The 22,918-nt window shown below is 43.8% G+C and overlaps 1 protein-coding gene, 1 long non-coding RNA gene and 1 pseudogene across 4 annotated transcripts in view; 1 reads left to right on the forward strand and 2 right to left on the reverse strand.

The window, feature by feature from the left end:
• MOB3B (MOB kinase activator 3B) overlaps positions 1-22,918 on the forward strand; it is a 172,076-nt gene that overhangs the window by 31,979 nt on the left and 117,179 nt on the right. Inside the window, exon 1 of one of the 3 annotated variants that reach the window (XM_072959280.1) lies at positions 20,874-20,973. The exons of the other annotated variants lie outside the window; for them this stretch is intronic. The gene's annotated coding sequence lies outside the window, so the exon portion shown is untranslated. Of the gene's footprint in view, positions 1-20,873; positions 20,974-22,918 lie in introns of those variants that run through there. 3 annotated transcript variants of the gene reach the window in all.
• On the reverse strand, positions 6,987-7,927 carry LOC102536698 (glyceraldehyde-3-phosphate dehydrogenase pseudogene; annotated as a pseudogene).
• On the reverse strand, positions 13,448-21,927 carry LOC140695987 (uncharacterized). Its single transcript, XR_012071884.1, has 4 exons — positions 21,357-21,927; positions 19,531-19,652; positions 16,220-17,522; positions 13,448-14,196 (listed from the first exon to the last, which is right to left on the reverse strand). It is a non-coding gene; the product is annotated as an uncharacterized lncRNA (long non-coding RNA).

Raw genomic sequence — 22,918 nt, forward strand, 5'->3', positions numbered from 1 at the left:
ATGAGCTTAATGTTTTTGGAAAACTTCGAGGCAATAGTGGCTTGAGTTCAACATAAGAGAATTAACCCCCAGCATACTTTGTTTTGACTGAAGTCCGTTTTACTGCTTTTAAAAAAAAGTGAGAGCCCAGGATTCGCAGCTGTTGGATGTAGGTCTAAGGTCCAACCCAAGCCTGTGCAGAGGCACCTGCTGCTTTCAGAACTGCCTGCGAGGGAGGGAATCTCCCCCTACAAAAGGCTTCTGTTGGTTTTCTGTGCTAGCTGAGAAAGCTTAAGTGACAGGGGAAAAAAACATGAGTGAAAGAGGACAGACCGGGAGGAATCCAAGGAAACACTGTTGACAAAAGGCTGTGCTTGGGCAAAAAGATACGTGTGAGTATGAAACAGCAGAGAAAAATGGAAAAACAAGCCCAAAGTTGCTGGAAAGAAACCCTGGCAGCAACATCTAAATTTTCCAAAATGAGGATGGGAATCAGATTTTTATCTAAAATCGCCACCAGACATTTGAAACATCACAGCTCGCCCTTTCAGTCTGTGCAAGTTACCAATTTTTCCAGAATAAGTAGGAACCCTTGTGAGCTCCTGCCCTGGGAAGGTTGTAACCCTGTGCTGGTCCTTCTCCCAGCCCTGGCATGGGATAAGTGGGCTCAGGCAGCCTGGAAATGTTCATCACAGAAGCCCCGCTTGCCCCGCTGCATCGACCACGAGGTCATGTAGTTCTGCTGGGTGTGCAAAGGAGCACCCCGTGTGATTAAGTCAGCGCCACTCTGTGGGTGCATCATGAACCTTCTGTAGATGTGACGCCAATCTTGAATCTCTGTGTAAAAAATTATGTTTGCACGGTACCATATCTGCTGGGCTGAATGTTGAGCTGAGTTTGGTGGTATGGTTAGCGTTCTGAATCATCCCACTCTTGCTGCTGCTACAGCAGCTGCCACCCTGTAAGAGCTAAATTCAGGAAGATCTTGTCTTTGTTCTACCTGATGCTCTCCCTCCTCCGCCTCCCATGTTTACAACATAATAGCAAACCAGTTGGTAAGGGAGCTTGGGAAAATCATTTGCAGACTTCCAGTCCCCAGGGATGATACAGAGCTGAGCCTAGGAAGGCAGGTGTGAGGCTGAGAGCCGGCGGATAAATAATCATCACCTGACTCACAACTCACGGGAAGCCAGTCTGCATATTGACAGACCTGTGGGCTGGCCTGGCTTGAAAGTCTCTGTCCCGTCAGAGACAGGTTGGCTCAGTCGGTTAATTCTCTCAGAAATTTGATGTTGGAAGTGAAGATTATAAGATAGCAGTGAAAGCTGAAAGGATACGCCCAAGAGGCTACAAGCAAACCAAGTTATGAGAAAGCAGAAACTGTGATTTGCCAGAAACCATGATACAATGCAGAGAAAAGATACATCGAACCATGGTGAGAAAGATGTACGGAGAACCTATGGAAATAGTTGAGTCTTTTCTTTTTAAAATTTTTTTTGGCGGGGGCAGGTAATTAGATTATTTATTTATTTGTTTGTTTATTTATTGTAAGGGAGGTACTGAGTATTGAACCCAGGACCTAGTGCATGCTAAGCAAACACCCTGCCACTGAGCTCTACCCTCCCATGATAGTTGAGTCATTTTAATAGAGGACACAAGACTGGAGATCTTCAAACTCATGTTCCTAAGACTCAAGTGACCAAGCAGTCCTTCAGAAGCAGCCCAGAGTAGGAAGCTTCTAGGTTGTGAGCATCTAGGTAGTACATGACTCGTGGTCCAGCAGGCAGTGAGAACTTCCTGTTCACATCAGTTCCCCTTTGCCCCTCAAGTCCCATGGGGGTGATGTGGATGTGGGTGAGTGCTTGTGAACACAGGGGTCGTTCCACAGCTGAGCAACAGTGAGCTTGGGAAACCCCCATTTTTTAAGGGGGATCTACCCATCCTCCCCTCCAGAGACAGTGCCATTATCTTTATTACCCTGGCGGTTGGCAGATCTTTCTGGCCTGGCGATGTGCCCTGTCTTTACTCTGCTGATCAGAAAACAAATGTGCCCTCTGACCTGGAGGGGGACACTGTCTCTAGCTTCCTGGCTGTATGCTGAGGGAAACATTCTGGAAAAGATAGTCTAGTTAATCAGACTGGCAGACACATCATGGAGAATTGTTTCCCACACTGAGGACTCTTAAGCTACCTTGGCTCTCATTCCAATTTCAACAGCCAAGGCCTACGTTCTCCTCATTGCCATTACGTTCTTACCACTCTCCCCTTCCACTAGCCTGGACGGCTTTCCACTCCTCGCCTTTAGAACTGCAGAAGTGGCACAAAGCTGTAAAATTAGGTCGTAGTCAGACTGCAGGGCCATCAATGCCAGGTGAAAGTTATAATCGAACATGATACCCTGTGGCTTGGATGCCACGGGACTGGCATTAATGATGCTTAATCCAATTATGCTTATGTTCAATCAGGACGTGATTGCCCAAGATACAGGACATTATTTCCATTCATTGCCTCCCTCATGCTTAGTGGACCATTGACTTTGAAACCAGCTTCTAGCCCTCACCCCACCATCCTCTCTTGTAGCACATGCTCTTCTCATTCTTAGCACACAGCACAATTTGTAATTGTATTTTTTTAGTTTTTAAAAAGTTGTTTCTTTTTTTATCATTTTCACAGTTTGTAATTGTATTTTGTACGTGTGTGTGTTTAATGGCTTTTCCATCACCGGACTATAAGCTCCATTAAAATAAGAATAATGTATGCTTTGTTCACCACAGCTGACCTAGCAGGTGCTCAAGAAATAGTGAGTGGACAAATTAAATGTAGATTTTTGGACCGTCTTATTGTAAAGAGGCTTGACTAACAGCTCAGTGAGTTTGTATCTGTGGTTAGCAATAGTTAATGGTATAGAATAAGTGATATATAGAAGTAGTGGCTGTGATCCTTATTGTTACTAACATTTTATCAATATGTGGATTGGATGCTAATGAGAGATTCCACTGAAATTGTCCCCCTGGCAATGAAAAATGCTGGTCTAGAGCTTGGGTGAGTGGTCTGCTCAAAAACAGTGGCGAGGTAAATTTTCCAGGGTGGTTCATGTGCTGATAGAGTTAAAGGCTAAGACAAGTTTATACTAACTGAGATGTGTGGTTACTGTCACTGTATGTCTCAGAGTCCCAGGCTAGCCCTTCCAAGGTGTGTACCCGGACCTGGCTGTGCGGATGGAGTTTACTGGCCAGTACCTGGGTGAGCCCAATGCCTGCATGTAAATGCCTGCAGACAAAGCCCCAGGATGCATGGGACCTCTCGTTCTGAGAGAGGGAGAGAGGAAATGTATGGTGGGGGCAGGGGGTCGGTTTGTGCAGGCATCGAGCCCACAGGGCAGAGGCAGGGCTTGGCGGATGGGCAGGCCTGAAATGCAGCAGGAAAAACCCCTGGACCAAACCAAAGGGACGCCCCCTGGGACTGCTGCCCATGGAGCCTTGATGGGGGCTCTTTAATGTGAATGAGTTAGAGTGACTCCAAAGTTGGAGGCTCACAGCAAATATTTTTCAAGTCCTTTATGCTTTTTATTGAAAGTAAAAATAATGGGCTATAGTCTGCTCTCTCTTTTCTGCTTCCCACCCATCAGCTTTGCACAGGGAGAAACGTGCACTTCCTATGGTTTCCTGCTCCACCCGGGTTTTTTGTTTTGTTCCATTTTGGTCTTAATATTAGTCCATTATAGCTGGAAGCATGGAGACTGCCTCCTCAGCCCCAACCTGGGGGGCAGTAGGCTGCCGAGGAAACCCTGGGAGACCCAGTTGGATCCAGGGCTTCTGTGAAGGCACTTGACTTACCGCTCCCCCTTCTCTCTATTAACTCAAATCTCTGAAGGGGAGCCCTTATGAAAGATGCCCAGTCACTTCTATTTTCAACCTGTCCCTAGCTCCAGACTCTCTTGACAGATTATGCTTTTTCAGAAGAGCATCCATTATGAAATGCAGGTAACATGTCTTCTTGGGACACTCCTGCCCCACAAAGAGGGAGAATTTGGTCTGAAGCCCAGTTTCTGGCACTGTGAGTTCAGCATAGCCCCTCACCTCTGCTCTGGCCCCCCTTTTATTTCTCTGTCCCTGCTGCTGAATCATGCAACCTCCTCACTTCTACTCAGAATCCAAGCTGGACTCCAAGATTTATCCTTTTTGCCATGTCTACAAGAAATCCAGTGGAAATCAGCATTTTCCTGGGTCTGTAGTTTTATGAATGATTTCATGAGAGGTGAGGGGCAGAGAAGGGACCACCTCAGCCACGACCAGCCCTCTGCCAAGCCCCCTGTGCTGCCTGGTGTCCCACCAGCTCTCCCTTGCCCATCCAGCTGTACCAGATCTCTATGACTTTTTGAGGTCCTGGGTCCTCTTCTGCCCACACACATGCCGAACATGTCAATGTGCGCCTACACCCCATGTTGAATGTCATTTCTGCTGCAGGAAATGAAAGAGTTCTTATAATTTGGCTTTTGAAACTAACTGTAAGTAACTCATTCAATTTATGACTGCTCTGATTCCTGAGGAGTTTTGCATTCACATGGTTTTAAAAAGTGGGACAATGTAATCTACCCTATAGAATAAAATATCTTTGAGTATTAGATTTAAAAATTAAGAAGTAGCATCATATTTATAGATATTTCCTTAGACATTTGTTAATTTGGATGTTTTTCCCTTTAGAATTCTCTTTTTTTAATTGATACTTGTATCAGTGATTTACACTGTGTTAGTTTCAGGTGTACAGTGAAGGGATTCAGTTATATATATATATTGTTTTCCAGATTCTTTTCATTATAGGTTATTACAAAGTATTGAATATAGTTCCCTATGCTATACAGTAAGACCTTGTTATTTATCTGTTTTACATACAGTAGTTAGTGTCTGCAAATCCTGAACTGCCAATTTATCTCTCCCCATCCCCTTTCCTCCCTGGTAACCAGAAGTTTAAAAATAGCCATGAAGTACATTCCTCATCTAGAAATTTCATCAGACACCTCAAGCAACCTTTTGAAAGGAGGTACTGAGGATTGAACCTAGGACCTTGTGCATGCTAAGCATGCCCTCCACCTTGAGCTATTCCTACCCTGCCTTAAGCAACCTTTAGAGAACGCTTCACTTGGGAATGGATTTATTTGGTTTGAAGTGTGGAGGGGGAGACTGGAGGCATCCTGGCAGGGGCAGCAGCCTGGGCAGAGGTGCGGAGGCAGCGGCTGCAATGAGCCAGGTATGAAAGGCCTTAGAAGCCACACGGAACATTTGGGACCTTACCTCACATGCCACGAGGAAGAACTGACATTGCAGGAACTGGCTTAAATAACAAGCTGAGAGTGACATAAGGTGAACATCCTTGATTCTTTTTTCCCTTCTCTGCTTCCTCTGCTCCATCCTTTCAGGCATCGTTTAATGCCACTATTTTTAACAGGTAGATAAGCCCAGGTACCCAGGAAGCCCCAGAGGAGACTTGGTGTAACCAGAAATGATGGAACAAAGATGCAGACGTTATTTGGAGTTTTGAGGGACCTCTAGTGCTCTGGGTACTTTACGTTTGGATTATTCAGTGTTTTTCCCATCCTTTAATGTTAGGTCTCTTTAGCCAAATGATAAGGTTGAACAGAGTGGAAATTACAGGGTGTGGATCACAGTGGGTGTTCAGTAGTTTAGTAGAAGCCGTGACTTCCATTTATGCTGCAAGGGCTTCCTGAGGCCGTTCGTGTTTTCCTTGTTTTATGTTTTTGTTTCTGCATTTTATGTATCATGCTTTTTGCTTGTTTGCTTGCTTGTTTCATTTTATCTCCTTTTCTTCCATCCACAGCGTTGATAGGATATTCTTTCTTTTTTTTCAATGTTAGCCTTTTTTAAAAAAAGTAGTTGCCTCTGTTTAAGAATCAGATTTCTGGGGGAGGGTATAGCTCAAGTGGTAGAGTGCATGCTTAGCATGCATGAAGTCATGGGTTCAATCCCCAGTACCTCCTCTAAGAATAAATAAATACTAAATAAACCTAATTACCTCCCCCCACCTAAATTAATTAATTAATTAATTAAACTTTAGAAGAATCAGATTTCCCATAAAACTCAGAATTTCCAGCTTTATTTGAAAGTTGACATGCAGGGCACTGGGCTGTATTCCCACATGGCATGAGAACTGCCTTCTTTAGACTGATATTCTCTCACCAGTTTACCCCAGGCCCCACTATGCTCTGTTGTCTCCCCGGCCCTCAGGAGATAACAGCTATCATTTCATTTCAGCTGTTTCTTTCCCATACCTGCTGTTTACTCATTCATGTGACTTTGTCTAATCCAGGAGGTGTTGAAATTTGTTACCGTTTTTAAAATGGAACATTCAGTGGATTTACATTTGTTATCATTACTGATATATTTTAATTCACGTCTGCCAGAGTCTTTTGTGCTTTCTGTTTTCCCCACAGTTTCTGTTTCTTCTCTCCTTTCTTCTTTGGGGTTGATTGAGTTTGTTGCCTCACTCCGTTTTTCCTTCTGTACCACTCTGAAAATTATACTGTCTGTTTTTATTCTTTTCGTGGCTAACCTAGTAATTATAGCTTGTATCTTTAACTTGCCAAATTCTAAAGTGATGGATATCTTTAATTTTTTCTGAACAACACCTTTCCCGCTTATGTCCCTCCAACTCTTACGCAGGTCTTTCTGTATATTTTAAATCTATGTATTTTTTTCTTTCTAAAATCTCACAAGGTATTGCTTGTTTTATTCTTTTGTAGAGTCAATGCTCATGTTGATTTACCTTTTTTTGTTCGTTTGTTTTGGGTAGAGTGTACTTTACTGATGGTACATGACAAGACAGGGCTCCCTAAGCCCCTCCCCTTCTTCAGAGGGTCTGGGATGGAAACTGTGTGGAGGTCGGGAGATTCTCAATGTGTTGGGGGATCAGTTTGGGACCAGGAATCCCCAGCAGCTAAGGGCCTCTCTCTTCATCTCGTGCTCTTGCTTGGGCTGGTGGTACAGGGGCTCTTACTCCTTGGAGGCCATGTGGACCATGAGGTCCACCACCCTGTTGCTGTAGCCAAATTCACTGCCATACCAGGAAATGAGCTTGACGAAGTGGTCATTGAAGGCAATGCCAGCCCCAGCATTGAAGGTGGAAGAATGAGTGTCACTATTTAAGTCTCAGGAGACAACCTGGTCCTCAGTGTAGCCCAGGATGCCCTTGAGGGGGCCCTCCAATGCCTGCTTCACCATCTTCTTGATGTCGTCATACTTGGCAGGTTTCTCTAGGTGGCAGGTTAGATCCACAATAGACAAGCTGAGGGTGGGAATACGGAAGGCCATGCCAGTAAGCTTCCCATTCAGCTCTGGGATGACCTTGCCCATATCTTTGGCAGCACTGGTAGTAGCAGGGATGATGTTCTGGGAATCCTCTCAGCCATCACGCCACAGCTTCCCAGAGGGGCTGTCCACAGTCTTCTGGGCAGCAGTAATGGTGTGGACTGTGGTCATGAGTTCCTCCACAATGCCAAAGTGGTCATGGATGACCTTGGCCAGGGGGCCAAGCAGTTGGTGGTGCAAGTGGCACCAAGTTGGTGGTCAGTCTTGAGGGACTTGTCATACTTCTCGTGGTTCACACACATCACAAACATGGAGGTATCAGCAGAAGGGGCAGAGATGATGACCCTCTTGGCTCTGCCCTTCAAGTTGCCCCATTTGATGTTGGCAGGATCTTGCTCCTGGAAGATGGTGATGGACTTTCGATTGATGACAAGCTTTCAGTTCTCAGTCTTGACAGTGCCATGGAACTTGCCATGGGTGGAATCATACTGGAACATGTAGACCATGTAGTTGAGGTCAATGAAGGGGTCATTGATGGCAACAATGTCCACTTAGCCAGAGTGAAAAACAGCTGTGTTGACCAGGCACCTGATATGGCCAAATCCATTCACTCCGACCTTCACCATCGTGTCTCAGAGACGCTGCTGGCACTGAGGAGAGTTCTGGCTGTCTGTTGAACAGGGAGGAGCAGAGAGCCTGATTTATCTTTATAGTTACCACTTTCTGTGCTCTTAATTCTTTCTTGTAGCTTGAGATCTTATATCCTCTTGTATCCTCTGATTCCTTCTTTTGTGTCCTTTATATGTCTTACATCTGTGATCAATTTCCTTGGCTTGAACTACAGTCTTTAAATTTCCTTTAATGAGGATCTGTCTGTGGCAAATTTTTCTGATTTTGCTTATCTGTACATGTTGCATTTGAGTGTTCTTTTTTCCCTTTTCATCCCCTCTTTTACTTTGGAAGTGATACATTACATTTCTTTTGCCCCATCCCCACCCTCATTTCCCCTAAAATTATAATAGGCGTGCTTAGCTTTAAAAACTTTTAAAAATTGTTCAAAATTGCTATTCTTCTACCAAACAACACAAGGACCTTAAAATACTTTAAGGTAATTGTACTTTAATATTATTGCTATTTAATATTTTAGTTCCAAGTTGTATATAACTCCTCCCCACTATTAGTCTAAAAATTTTTTAAGAACAGTAGTGGTGTTTATAAATTTACTATCATGTTTATTATCTTCTTTACTTATCACTGTTTATCTTACTTTTTTCTTAGTTTACTTTATAATGAAATATATTATTATTGTTTAATATTTTGGGGGGGAGCCTCTGTGAATTGGATATTCTTTTCGTTATATATGGATATGTCTTTATTTCACCCCTCATTTTTGAGCAGAAATTTGGTTAGATATACAATATTAGTTTGACGTAGAAACGTTAAGGAGGCCAATGCGGATAAAGCAGGTAAGTGAGAGGGAGAATTGCAAAGGAAGGAGAAATATCCAGGGGTCAGATCTGTAGATCATGGCTTTGTGAACCAACGTAGCAACTCTGGTTTTTATTCTGACTGTGATGGGATGCCTTTACAGGGCTTAGAGAAGGGAGTGGCTTGATGTCATTCATATTTTCTAAGTACCACTCTGGCTATTGCCTGGATATAGACTGTAGAAGTGCAGAAGTAGAAGCAGGGCAACAAGTCAGGTCCACTGCAGCCGCCCAAGAAAGAGGATGGTGGCTTGGATGGGAGGAGTCACTGTGGAGGCGGTGAGAAGTATGGGATGTGGTAGCAATTTGAAGATAAACTGTATAATTAATGATGGATTAGATGAGCAGTTAGAGAGTCAAGAATGATCTCTCCTTTCTCTTTTTTGGTTTCTGTTTGTTTGCCTAAAGCAACTAGATAACTACAGTTGTTATTTTCTGAGATGGGAATACTGGGTGAGGAGCTTGTCTGGAGATTACAGGGATGGAAATCTAGATCTCTGCCGGGTTTTAGAAGTCCCAAATTGCTCAGCAACTTGCTTTTTCATTTTCGTAGACTTCTTCCCATTTCAATACAGATGTACTGACCTCATTATATCTTGAGGGCTGCCCAACATTTCTTGTATAGTTAGATGTCATTCTTGACTGAACTAGCGCTCTGAGAATGGACTTTTGGATCATTTCCCTTTTTTGGGTGTGATTGTAAACAATGATGCTTAAAAGCTGTATTATATCTTGCTGTGTAACAAAATACCCCAGAACTTAGAGAGGCTTGAAAACAACAACGTGTATTATCTCTCAGTATCTCTGGGTCAGGAATCAGAGCACAGATGAATGGGATTTTCTAGTTCAGGAACTCTCTCAAGGCTGTAATCAAGGTTAAGGCTTGAGCTAGTCATCTCAAGGATGGACTGGGGAAAGATCTGTTTCTGAGCTAACTCAGTGGTGGCAGGCAGGATTCAGTTCCTGATGGACTGCTGGCCTGAGGGCCTTCATTCTCACTGGCTGTTGACTGAAAGCCACCCTCAGTTCCTTGCCTTGTGGTCCTCTCTGAAGGAGAGCTTATAGCATGGCAGCTGGCTTCATCAAAGTGAACAGGCAAGAGAGGCTGAAAGAATTTGCAAACAAGACAGAAGTCACAAGCGCTTAAAACCAAATCTCAGAGGCATTCCCCATCCCTTTTGCTGTATTCTGTTCACTGGAAGGAAGTCGCTAGGTCCAGCCCTCACGCAGGCAGAGAGGATTATTCAAGAGCCATGGATACCAGGATGCTGAGGCCATTGGGGGCCATCTTAGAAGTCTGTCTACTCCAATAGCCCTCTAAACTTGTATTTTGATAGATTGTTAAAGGTGGGTTTGCTGAGGGAAAATGTACGCATTGTTTAAAATTCCAAGTATATCGCCACAGATTTTTTTTCAAATGCTTTACTCCAGATTTCATAGTTCATTTTGATGGGATTATTTGCTGTTGCCTGGGAGGGACAGGTTATAAATCTTCCAAGAGCCATTGCCCAATTTTATCAGGAGTATCTCTTCCCTTCCTGTCTTCCCTTTTCTTGCCCCTCCAAAATTTCCCAGATCAGGAAATAGCTGTGGGTCTTGTGACAGAAACAATAAGAAGGTTCCAACCAGCAGGCACATTGCCATGCCCGTCATCAGGGTAACTAGTCTGGGGTACGCTGACCCTGGAGTGAGCCATTCGCAAATGCCATTGCCTTCACTTGTCCACTGGCTTGAGTGAGGTTTTTTCAGCCAGCCTTGCTGAGACAGATGAAAAAGTAATAGACTGTGGGGAGGAGTAGGTTTGGCTGATGAGGACTAGGGAAACTCCACTTGAATCATTTCTTCTAAATCCTCAGTCCTCAGGAGTTTCTGGTAGGCCATGGAATGATGAGGTGTACATTTATTTCTTCATTAGTCAGAAAGCCCTTTTAGTTAAAAGGACCCTCTTATGTTTACCTGGATATGGTTGGAGGAAATCTCATGCTGATATCATGAGAACTACTTTATCTCCTTCCCACACAATTTCAGGGGGCTTTATAAAATTAAGTACATCCTAAACCAAGACCGTCATAAAGATGAAACAACGTTTTCCAAGTGTGTGTGGCTGCTCTCAGGTCAGGTGGTCCAGCTGAAAGCTTAGACTGCCTTGGCAGCTTCCCAAATGCACACCGAGGGGTCTTCCTCCCCTGTCCTCGCGTGAGCAAGGTGGGCAGAGGTGCGGAGCTGGGGAGAACACACCACCTCTGACAGTGTTGAGGGAACATGTTGACGGGGTCCATCATTGACTTTCCCTGTTTGGGGCTAGCCCTTTGGGTGGAGAAAGGTCTGGAATTCCCCGTGCTCTGTCTCGACTTTCTACTTTCAGGTTGCTACATGGTGCCCACAAGCCAGGAGGCCCTCTTTGGATGTAGATCAGTTTAGGGACCTAGCTCCCAGGGCAGGAGCTCCACTTCTTGCTTGTGATGCCAGCTTGGAAAGCTTCTCTTACTAGACATCAGAAGGGCCAAGTCCCCGCCTCTTTCCTGTCCAGGCAGTCCCAGGAGCCCGGGAGCCGGGGGCAACACTTACTTAACACTGCTCAGCGTCCCAGCGCAAACCCGCCCCCCCCCCCCCAGCCCTCCCCACTCCCCCTGGATCCTCCCGCAGACGCCTGCGCAGGTGGTGCTCACATTTCTCAAGTTCACTTGGCCAGATGAGAAAAACGTGTACTTGATTCAGCATAGCGAGCCCGGTCGTGTGGATTGCACTCCCTGCAGAAATGAGAATCCAAGGGGTGTGGCTTTTCAAGACTGAAATAAATCAGGCCTCCTTAGACATCCTGCCCTGCTCTGTCAGGTTTTGTCTTTCTCTAGAAACCACGCTGGGTGAGGGCAAATTAAGGGGGAGAGGAAATGAGGCCCAGCTCATTGTGCAATCACGCCCAGTTTCTAGGGTCTGGGGCCAACCATCTTGTGATTTAAAATAGAAATATTTGCGAATGGTTTCTGTCTTGATTAGTTATGTAAGGATCTGCATTTAAGCTGTGCTGAAGTGCCTCTCAGATGTGTTTCCTTTTTTTAATGTGACAGTCTTCTCTTTGTGGAACTCTATTTTTCAGTCTTCAACTATATTAAGCCTTTGATTTTTTTAATTGACTAAAATTGGTAGGAGAAATGTTTGTGGTATGCTTATTGGAGTTTTTATAGATTCCTACATTACCTTTCTTCCAAAAAGAATGTGAGTCATTTAGCCCTTATATAAAAGCAAACACTGCCTAAACTCAGGGAGTTGCTTTTGCCTTTTTTTTTTTAAGAATAAAACGCAGTTTGAAGAAAATAAAATGTAGTTCAAGGTGATAGTATCAAACACCTGATTTGATCTCTTGCTGGTTGATAGGCAAGTGCCGTTTTCCTAGGAGTGGTGGCTCTGTTTCTGTTTTTCCTCCTCTTTCTTTAAACAAATAGAGGAAATCTCTAATGGAGACTTTCTCAACAAGATAGATTGATGGATGTAGAATCTTAAATGAAAAACGTCGGTGGATGTGGCTTCCTGGCCACTGTGCTTGGACCAGAAATAAAGCGAGTCCTCACCGCGAACGTTTGGCTCAAGGCTGTTGTTTTCCATCCGTTTGCTTGAGCTGCACACTTCTCCGGGCAAAAGTTCCCCATGCCTACGGAGGCTTGTAAGGGCTCTTTTTTCCCTCCCTGCAGATTTCATTGTTTTTAAGAAGAGTGGTGTCACCCTCACTTGTCATTAAAGAATAGTGTGGGAAAAATAAATAAACCTACCCAAAGAATAAAACAGGAAAAACAGAAACCACTCTTCTAAATGAATGTAAAAATTTACACCCACACACTTTTATGGGGTTAACTGTTTCCATGCAAGTTGGTTTAGAAACCAACAGAAGATTTTTTTCTTTGTTTTTTTTTGGGGGGGGGTCTTCTGTTTTTTAACATTGTTGGCAAGTCTACATACATACTGTGGTTACATAAGAAAATCAGAATTAAGCTGTTTGGTATTAAGCAGCCCTGGACTCAGGATGAGTTTTTCTGGCACTGCCCTGAGAGAGCTCAAATTCCTGTCATAAAATAATAGACATAAATGTCCAATCAACACAGGCTTTCTGGCCGGCTTCTCCATGTGGTCCCTGGAGAAGCCACCTAAACTGGGCTTCTGCCCTCCTGAAAGGCTCTTCTGCCTAGTGGCCGGAGGGAGGTGTCGGAGCATCAGACCTGATGAGAGAAAGTTCCTGCTGTTCCCCGCAGGACTGGTAAAGGTGGGTCAGACTTTTTAATAATTCACTGATCATTACTGAGTGCCTGTTGCGCACCAGACCCACTGCTGACCTCTTTTCACCTACTGTCTTATTCCATCACCGCCACAATCCTTTGAGGTGTAATTTAGTAAGAGTGTGTTAAGATTTTGGGTTTTTTTGGGGGGGGGCAGGTAATTAGATGTTTGTTTGTTTGTTTTAATGGAAGTAGTAGGGATTGAATCCAGGACCTTGTGTATACCAGGCATACGCTCTACCGCTGAGCTATACCCTCCCCCTAAGAGTGTGTTTGTAAGGGAGGAAAAGTGGAAAGCCTGTCCGGCAGTGGGGACACACATATGAGGTCAAGAAAGCATTATGTTAATGACAATGAAAAGCTGATGCTTATGACAGACTGACTTTGTGCCTGATGTTGTGTCAGATGCTTTATTCAAGTAATGTCATTTAACGTTCAGCAACACTAAGACGTGGATCATTATATTATGAAACTAAAGTTTAGCAGTGTGATATAATAAGCTCAGGAACCAACGGCTCTGAAAATGATAGACTTGGGAGTCAAGCCCAGCTGTCTGATCTCAGACTCATGTACTGAGGCACCAGTCTGTGAGATACAGGGGCAGCAGATACAGGACAAGGGCCAGCAGACACTGGACAAAGCGGGTGGTTAATCCAGCCAGGCTCGCCATGGGTGATGTAGCTGGGGGCCAGTCAGGGGGAGGGCCGCACTCTCCATGCTCAGTGTGATTTAAATTAGTCCCCCTTTCCCTTAAGGACTTTTTCTGTTTTTCTGACATTCTTACTGCTGGAAATTCAGCTCTTCAACTGACCACATTTCTGTTGTGCCCATTCTCCTCAGTAAATGGCTGTTGACCCATGGACCTCGGGATATGCCAGGACTCATGTGAAACTCCCAGCTCAGCGAGTTCTTAAACGTTGGAAGGCATCAGAGTTGAGACTTATAAAGTGAGAGGCGCGACCTGAAGGTCTGCACTTTAAACAAGCACCCATGGAATCTCGGTCTTTCTGTCGTTTCCGAGGGCATGCAGGAGGTCCAGGGAGAACTCAATAGTCAGTAGTGGACAGATGGCTCTGGGTGAGCAGGGGTCATATTTTCTTCTTGAGCAGTCACCCACCTCTTCCAGTGTCCCCAGGGCCCCTGAGGGGAAAAATGGAAAAGAACAAATAAGAGGCAGTGCAGGGGAGAGTGGAGAACGCAAGAAGAGCTGGTCAAACCCATGACCATTTGAGAAGCAAGGGCTCAAAATGAGCCCAGTTAGGGAGGCAGGGCAACATAGGGGTAGGGGAGCGAGAGGAACAAACTATTAGGTATAAAATAAGCTACCAGGAGATACTGTACAACACTGAAATGTAGCCAGTATTTTATAATAAATATAAATGGAGTATAACCTTTAAAAGTTGGGAATCACTCTATTGTACAGCTTATAATATTGCACAGCAACTATACTTCAATAATAAATGAAAAAAAATGATGAGCAGAAACAAAGCCAGATCAGGGAAGGGTCAGGAGAGGAGGCGAAGGGGTAGACCGAGCCTTCCCCCGAGTGGCAGCTTGAGTCTGATGCCTGCCATGGTGGACCCGCAGGGGCTGCCAGATGGGTGAGTGGGCCCTCATTATGGGTGAGCTGGAAGGTGAGGGGGAGACAGGAGAATAATGAATGCTTCAGGCTGTTTGGGTCCAGAGGAACAGTTACAAATCCAAAGCTTCTGGAGCAAAGGAGAGACAAGAGTCATTTCTAACAGCGCATTCAGAAGCAGCTGCTTAGAGGTGGCAGCAGACATCCAGACCTTGAAGCCTGAAGGCTGATGGCAGGTGGGCAAGCCAAGGAAAGGGCTGGGGCAGAAACTGAGTCCCTGACAAGGGCAGTGGGCATGAGGGATCGGGTGAGTTGTCTCACTGATAGAGCCACACCTGGATGTCCTCAGAGGGGATTCGGGGACTGTGGGAGGGGCAGGCTAAGAGGGAGGGCCCTTCTCCCTGCTTCAACCACAGAAGAGAGAATTTGTATCTATTTTTGTATAATTGGGCCCTGTATAATACTTCGTTGGGGAAAAAAGTCTATGTTGCTTTAAAAAAAAAGGCTTAAAAACCAACAGGAAAATTTTAAAAACTGTATATGTACATATATATACTATATATACATAAAAGTATATATATACATATATGTGTATGTGTATATGTGTATATGTATATATATGGTTTGTGTTGAAGTATTGAGAGAGTGAGTTGTAGTGAAGTTGGGGGCAGTTTTGAAGGGCAGCTAGGTGTCAGGTTTTCTCAAACTTTTAAGAGAGTCAAGGGTTACTGAAAAGAACACTGGCATTGAGCTTGAGGCTTTGTTTCAGCACCAATCTGTCCTAAGTGAGGGCCTCACCTTTCTGGGCATTAAGTGTGTTTGTTTCTGCCTTAGTATTTAATACATTAAGAGGCTGAACAGAATGAAGTGATTTTTGAGGCTTCTTCCTGCTGTGAAACCCCACCTGCAGTGATCTCCCTCTCAGGCCTCCCCAGCATACATGGTGCAGGTGGCAGGATCATGGCTGGAGGAGAATAAGTTTAAGGTATTGAGCAGGATGACTGAGGGTGATAGGTTAGGGGCCAGGATGCTTGCTGTCACATCCCTCTGTGAAGGGATTGGATGTGGCTGGGACATAAACTTGGGGAATGGCACCAGAGTCACAGACGTAGAGTTGGCACTAAAGGAAGTGATATGATACATTTCTTCTTACATCAGAAAAAAAATTCCCCAAGCTGATTGCCTTCCTCTCTTCCCTATTATTTTTCCCTTTGAGCTATATATTTTTAACTTATTTTTTAAACTAAGCACACAGGTAGAGCACCATGCAGAGATGGTTTCAAAGATCTACCATGAGTTTTGGAACATTCTTTTAAAGCTGGGCGTGTTTCCAAAGGAGCAGATTTTTCAGTGGATGCTGGAAAAATGAGAATGTGAGCGCTGTTCAGATTGGCCTGGGGAACTGCACGGGCTAGTGGCTGCTATTGATCTGTGCGTGAAGTATCTCTGCTTTCCAAGCAGGTTTCTTTTGTCGCTCATTGGCTCAGGATTCCCAGAGCATGGCCCTCTCAGCTGGAAAAAGAACTGTTTGTACAGCATTTGATTAGCAGTAACTTAGACCCACAGTTCAACCACACAACTTACCAAGTTCCTATTTGTTCTGGGTCTGCCTTGGGTCCTAGAGTTGTGATGAAGTCTGGGGTGATCACAGCCCTCACAGACTAATGGAAGGGCCAGACGTGTGAGCACAGAAATGCAGTATGGTGTGAGGTTACCGCATGAGTGTAGGGGGTGGGGATGGCGAAGAATGAGATGCAGACGTCCTGGGACAGAGATGGTTAGCATCCCTTCTTTCTCTCTTCCTTCCTTCTCTACGTCGTTCCCTTTACTTTCCCAGAGATTGAAGTTAACCCAGAGAGAAGCTTGAGGCAATAAGGCCGGGCAAGGGAGAGGTCCCATCTGGGTGGAGGTGTTTAGATTCCCCATGGAGGAGGCTGGTGATAGCATGTTCCTGGACAGTACCCACCTATAGCAAGGGACTGTCAAGCCCAGTGCTCAGTGACTATTGTGGAATGTTTAGAAACACCTCCCAGATGAAGGTTGCTCTTATGTAAGCATCCTCACTCTCTGTGCCTGGGGCCGGACAGTTACTGGGAGAGATGCTCCCTGTGGTGGGGTGGACTCTCTTGTCTCAGTCATCTCTTGAGGAGACTCTGCATGCCTGGTCTGCAGACACCAACCTTCTGCAGATCAGTGAGTTATGTCTTAAACAGGGCTGTCCTTGCATTGATGTCCCACAGTGAAGCTTTACTACAAAACAGCTACCTTGGCATCTGCAAGCCTGCGTACACAACCTCACATTGGGATCTCGAGGAGGGCCCCCCAAAGCAAGTAATACCACTCCTCTCTGCATGACTTCTGCAGAAGTTGAAACCACAGAACAGAAACAGATCAGCTTTATTGCTTCTAGAATCCAGACTGGAGGATGTAGCTTTGGGTCTGTTAGCTGAATTTGTTTGCTAAATCTGAATCCTAGATTTACCACCTGCCCCACTCCTTTTCGCAGGCAGTGCTGCAAAGAGCCAGCTTCCTCCATTCAAAAAGTTAGGGGAGCAGCAAACATCACAGTCCCTGAGGGCAGGCACCTCTCGGAAGGGAAAAGCTGAGCCAGCTGAGCATGTGCAGTTGATTCTTTCTCAAATGTACCAGTTACATGAAGTAGTCCCTCCACTCCCCTCTGGGGTAATGTTAGTAAAAGGACAGAGAAAGGCCTGTTGTGTCCTTAGGGAAAATTTTTCCTGATAAAAACCAGGAATGGGGAAATGAAGCTCTCCTCCAAACCTTCCACCATTTTATACATTTTGAGGGTCAGGCCTTGCGGGGAAGACGTCAAAGAGCAGCCCAGGTTATGGCTGGGACCCCTGTTGATGATGAAGCCACCTGAAACCTGATAATATGAGAAATCCGGATTAATAAATCTAACACTTGACATTTGCCTATCTTTACATTATCACACTTACCCCCAAACACTCTGTAGTATTAGTATTAGTACCCTCATTTAACTGAAGAAATTGAAGCACAAAGGCATACCTTTTAGACTAGGAGGGTAACTAGGTGAGGGGCAAAGTCTGGACCAAGCCCACATCTTAAACTTTATAGGTAGGACTCACTCCCCTCCTCCAGGGGGCCACATCATTCGCAGTTAATTGTTTGATTTAATTCTATTCCAAGTGTCTTTCTTATTTGTTGTGGACATGCTCAGCGGTGAAGAGAGGATAGCATCATTAATTATTTGTCTCCATTTTATCTCGGTGTTATCCTCTCTGTCCATGTGCTCCACCAAGGCAAATGGAAACACTCTCTGGTTGTCTCTTCTCTCTTGAGTGTTTCTGGGGATGCAGCCTAAATCCTCCAGCAGGATCACTGTGTTTGAAAACCCAAATAACTTTCTAATAAAGTTTAGAGAGTTATTCTGTTATCAGGACACAGGGATCATAGCTGAGTTATAACCTAACGTGGTATGCTAAATGGTGTGCATTTAAAAAATTTAAATGAGAAACGTTTATGCTGCATTCAAAAAAACCATTTGAGGAGGGGAGGGTATAGCTCAGAGGTAGAGTGCATGCCTAGCATGCACAAGGTCTTGGGTTGAATCCCCAGTACCTCCATTAAATAAATAAATAAATAAACTAATTACCTCCCTGCAGCAACAACAACAAAACAAAAAAACACGTTTGAGAGATCGGTGGGAGGGCTTGGAGCTTATAATGTTCCCTGGTATATAAAACTTAATGAAATATTATTGCACTAGATTTTATTACATGCAAAAATCCTGGAACTCCCTCACAGTATTAAGCTAAGTGGGTTATAAATGTTGAGGAATACTGACTCATTATCAAATCACTTAGATTGTTATTACTTCCTTTTGCCTGAAAATTTAAAGTCCATCCAAATGAAGCAAGAAGGAAGCGTTTTAATTTCTTTCTTTCCTCCTCTGCAGGGCTCCCTCTGTCACTCCTCCCCCTCGCCCTGTCTCTTACTCAGGAACACACATTTGTATCAAACTGAATCATTTTCCATTACTTATATCATTTCTTGGTGTTTTGGCAAAAGTTGTAGTTCCCTTTGTCACCTTGTTGATAACTATATAATGGTTTTCCATTGATGAAGTGCTTCACAGGCAATATCTCTTAATTCTCACAATAACCTTGTGAGGTCAGTGCCATTATCTTTAAAGAAGGCAAAACTGAGGCTCATACAGGATGTCTCATCCAAAGACATAGCCAGGTAGCATCATCGTCAGGACCTGAATCCAGGTCTTCTAATTTCAGACCACGAAGTTTCAAGAAATACGTGTCCTTGGGGGTGATACATGACCACGTACACTGTTGTAGGTCTTTGTTTCTCCCATTGCCTTTCCTAACCCCCTAGATATGCCCTGGAAGTTCCTGTGGTGTTTTTTGTGAACTAACTGTCTAAAGAGGCAGTCTTCATTAGGGTTAAGAGTTTTGGAGACAGCTTGGCTACTTGCTGGTTCTGTGACCTGGAACAAGTTTTAGTCTCACTGTGTCTCAAGTTTCCCTAGGTATAAAATGGGGACGATAATAACACCTAACTTGCAATTTGTTATTAAAATAAATAGCAAAATTAATGTGAGTTATTGTTACTGTTATGTAATTAGGTTGAATTCCTAAGTGGCTGTTTGCTCTCTTAAGGGTTGACTCTAATAAAACTTGAGTCCTAATATAATTCAAAGCCTGATGATGATGGTAGCAGTGGCCTCATTACTCAGTGCCTGCCATGTTCCAAACATTTCACATATACACCCTCTGTAATTCCCACAGCAACCCTATAGATTCTGTGTTCTTGGCTACTGGGCTATCTTTGCCTCTAAATTTTGCTTGCGATCAGTATCAATTTTAACCATCCCCACCCCCCCAAACTTAAAATAATACCTTTTTGAAAATTAGAACTGTATTTTCCAATTTCCAGTCTTCTAGCCCATTTTGTGCTCTCTCCTGCCCTTCAAAGATTTCTTGCAGTGGTTCCAGATGACTCTGGTCAGACATAAATTTCCCTAGTGCCAGGGGTAAAAATTTTCCAGACCCTGAGACTCAAATTCACTTAGAGTGGCTAAGAGTAAATAAGTATGTTGATAGTTACAGAAGCCAACTTCCTTGAATTTGAACATTTTTCCTTTTAAAGCAAGGCTTTTCCAAGAAAGAATTGGCATATCCTGTCTCAAAGAGAAAGAAGGAAATGGTAATTGACAATGACCTTTATCCCAGTATCTGATGGAGTTTCTGAATGACAGTCACACCAGCTGGTATACACCTGTGCTTTAAGAAGTAAAAAATACGTTTTTTTTTTTACCAGCCTTAATTTTTTATTTCAGCTGTTATATTAGCTCTACTGCTAGTTCCCTGCCCCTCCTCCATTTCCTGACCCCTACCGGCCTTAGGTATTGAGTTCTCAAATCATGTCTTTTTTTTTTAACCACAGAAATATTTGCTAGCTAGGCCAAAGGTCTAGAAATGATAGAGCAATTGGTTACTAACTTGGAGAAGATTTTTTTCCTTTAAAAATTATTAAAATAATTAGGATGCCTTTCATAAATATTAAATGAGTTCACTGAACATTTACCTTACAGTAATTTTACTTTCACTATTTATTTTGAAAACTATGGTAAGATTGGGTCTACCCTATCCAAGGTTGGACCAAAGATTTGCCACCTTCCTCGTTAAGGGGAATCCAGGCCAGTCTCTACTGGCCTCAGGAAGGCCTTTATTTAAGGAGCTTTATTCTCTTTAAGAAAACATTTTTTTTAAAAGTCTGTCTTTTCTTCAGCAGAACAGGAGTATGTGGTAAATGAAACCACACCAAATAACTCCCACCCTTCCTTGTCCTTCCACTCTTTTCACTGTTTCTCACCACCGTGTCGTCTTCTAAATGGCGATATTTCTGAGTCTGTGAAATGGAGACTCCTTACGGGTCTCTGCTGTAAATACCTGTGGATTAATTAGTCACTGATGTTGCTGCCACTACAGGGTACCAGCTTGCATGCAATGTTTTTAATGCTCTGCACTGGTGACTAAATAAATATGCAAATGAAACAGTGAGAATGCAACCTGAATGGACATTGAAGAGCTAGAAAGTGATGCGGAGTGATGGTCATGTGACAGACTTCTGTAGGGCTGCACCTGTTTGTACTGACTTCATCTGTGTTCAGAAATAACTTCAGCATTTTAAAGCTCTGAAATCATACATGCCTTTGAAGATTAAAATGAGGCAGCAGTGTTTCTTCAACTAGTCTAAAATACAACAATAGGGCAGCTCAAAGTTGAAGAGGTAGACCCGTTGGAGCAAAAAAATATTTACATATCAAGTCTGCTTCTCAGGTAGGAATGTCTTCACTTTGGGGATTGTCTTGTGAGTGAAAATAGCATCTAATGAGTAGACAGGAGTAAAACAGTACATAAAGGGTGATAGAATTGCTTCCTTAGATACATCCTTTTATTGGCTTCTGGGAAGGTCATATGATGTTGAATTTATTCACCCACACAAATACACACTCCTCTAAAATAAAATCCTGATCTACTTTTAGTCAATATTCGGAGTGTGAGAGGAGAGTTCCACGGACTATTCCAGCCACAAAGATAAAAATGTAGTGGGAAGATAAGAAATCAGACAAGTCATTTTTCAATTCTGGAGAGCTAGAATTTTAGGTTACAATGGGAAAGGGACAGCCCATTTGAGAGGGAAGTTGGACAGATGTTTTTACCTTTCAGGAGGGGATGCTTCAGAACAGCTCAGCAGCTGGAAATATCTGACCTCAGTGAGTTGGCAGTGAACTTACAAGTTGGGGTAAAGTCCTCAAATAATGAAAGATGGGAGATCCAATTTGGTTTCGCTTTTGTGGTTTCACTTTGATGTAAAGTATTCTTTCTTCACTGTGGTTTGTTCATTCAGCAAACATTCAGTGAAGTCGGCTCTGTTCCAGGTACCACCCTAGCTTCTGGGGCCCCAGCAATGAAGGTGGCATGGAAACTCCCTCAGGTGGGGTCCTTCTGGGGCCCTCTTTTTCCTTACAGCCTTCCTATAATGAACGGCCCCAACAGCTGGTCCTGCCGGAGTCCTTCATCCCCCTGAGATGCTGAGCTTCCTTCCCACAACTAATATCACTTTGGTCTCTCTCCTTTCTGTCCTGCCCGCCCTTCTGTCCCACCAGCATCTCTAAGGGTGGTCACAGCTAGAGAAGACTGATCCTGAGAGTGAATGGGAGAGCAGTTTCATTTCTTCCTTGTCCTTGGCGAGGCCTCTTTGATTTTTCAACTAATAAATCAGAAGACATCAATAGGAAAAGAAAAATAAGAACTTTCCTTGCCAGTGTTGCTTAGTTACCTCGTCAACATTCCCTTGCAGCCCAGCTGAATTCTCTCTGCATATTTTTATAGCGCACATGTTTTATTGCTATAATTGATCTATTTAGCAGAAAATATGGAGAACACATGGAGCGCCTGTCAATTTAATGCTGTTTATTTGAACTTCTATTTTTCTCTTCATTGTCCTTTTCATTCTTAACCCAAGTAATATGGTAAAGGGATCCCATCATTCTCCACATTGGTGCATTTCACTTTGTAGCTTACAAAGCAAAGGCCGATAAACTGTCCTCAAAACTAGACAGCAAAATGGACTCTTCAAAGGTGGAGCCCAAGTTTTAATAAGCTCTGTGTCCGTGGTGCCCAGCCCTGTGTCTGGCACATAAAAAGCCTTTAGTAAATGTTTATTGGTTGAAAGAGCAATTGGCTTCAAACATTCATTAAAAACCAGCCTTGGAGTGGGTGTTATTCATAACATAGAATTTGTTTAGTTTTTAGCCAGGGGGCAAAACTAGTGACTTATTCTTTTTTTTTTTTTTTTTCTGGAGACTGGTAAAGACAGAGACTGTGGGCTGTGTTGTTGCTAGTGCCACATTTTATTTAGCAGAAGAAGCTTTTCTGCATGAGGCTGTAGCAGCGGTAGCAGCAGCTCCAGTCTATCTGACATTTATGAGAAGGTAGTCACTGGGAGCCTCCCGGTTCCCGGGGCTGTGCTATCAAAATCAATTCAGATCAAATGACCTGGTCATTGTCACCATCTGTCAAGGCAATTGTATTTAAAACACCAAGTCGCTCCTTAATCTTTTTCTTAGACACACACACACACACACACACACAGAGTCAACTGAAAACAAGTTTTCTGAAGTAAACTGTTGACAAAACAACAAGTGGAAGTTTATTTAGTCATCCTCTTTCCCAGCTAGTCAGGCAGCCTTCCAACCCAGTCCTCTTCAAAGCACGTACT

This window comes from Vicugna pacos, chromosome 4 (genome assembly GCF_048564905.1).
Source record: "Vicugna pacos chromosome 4, VicPac4, whole genome shotgun sequence".
Lineage (NCBI taxonomy): Eukaryota > Metazoa > Chordata > Mammalia > Artiodactyla > Camelidae > Vicugna > Vicugna pacos.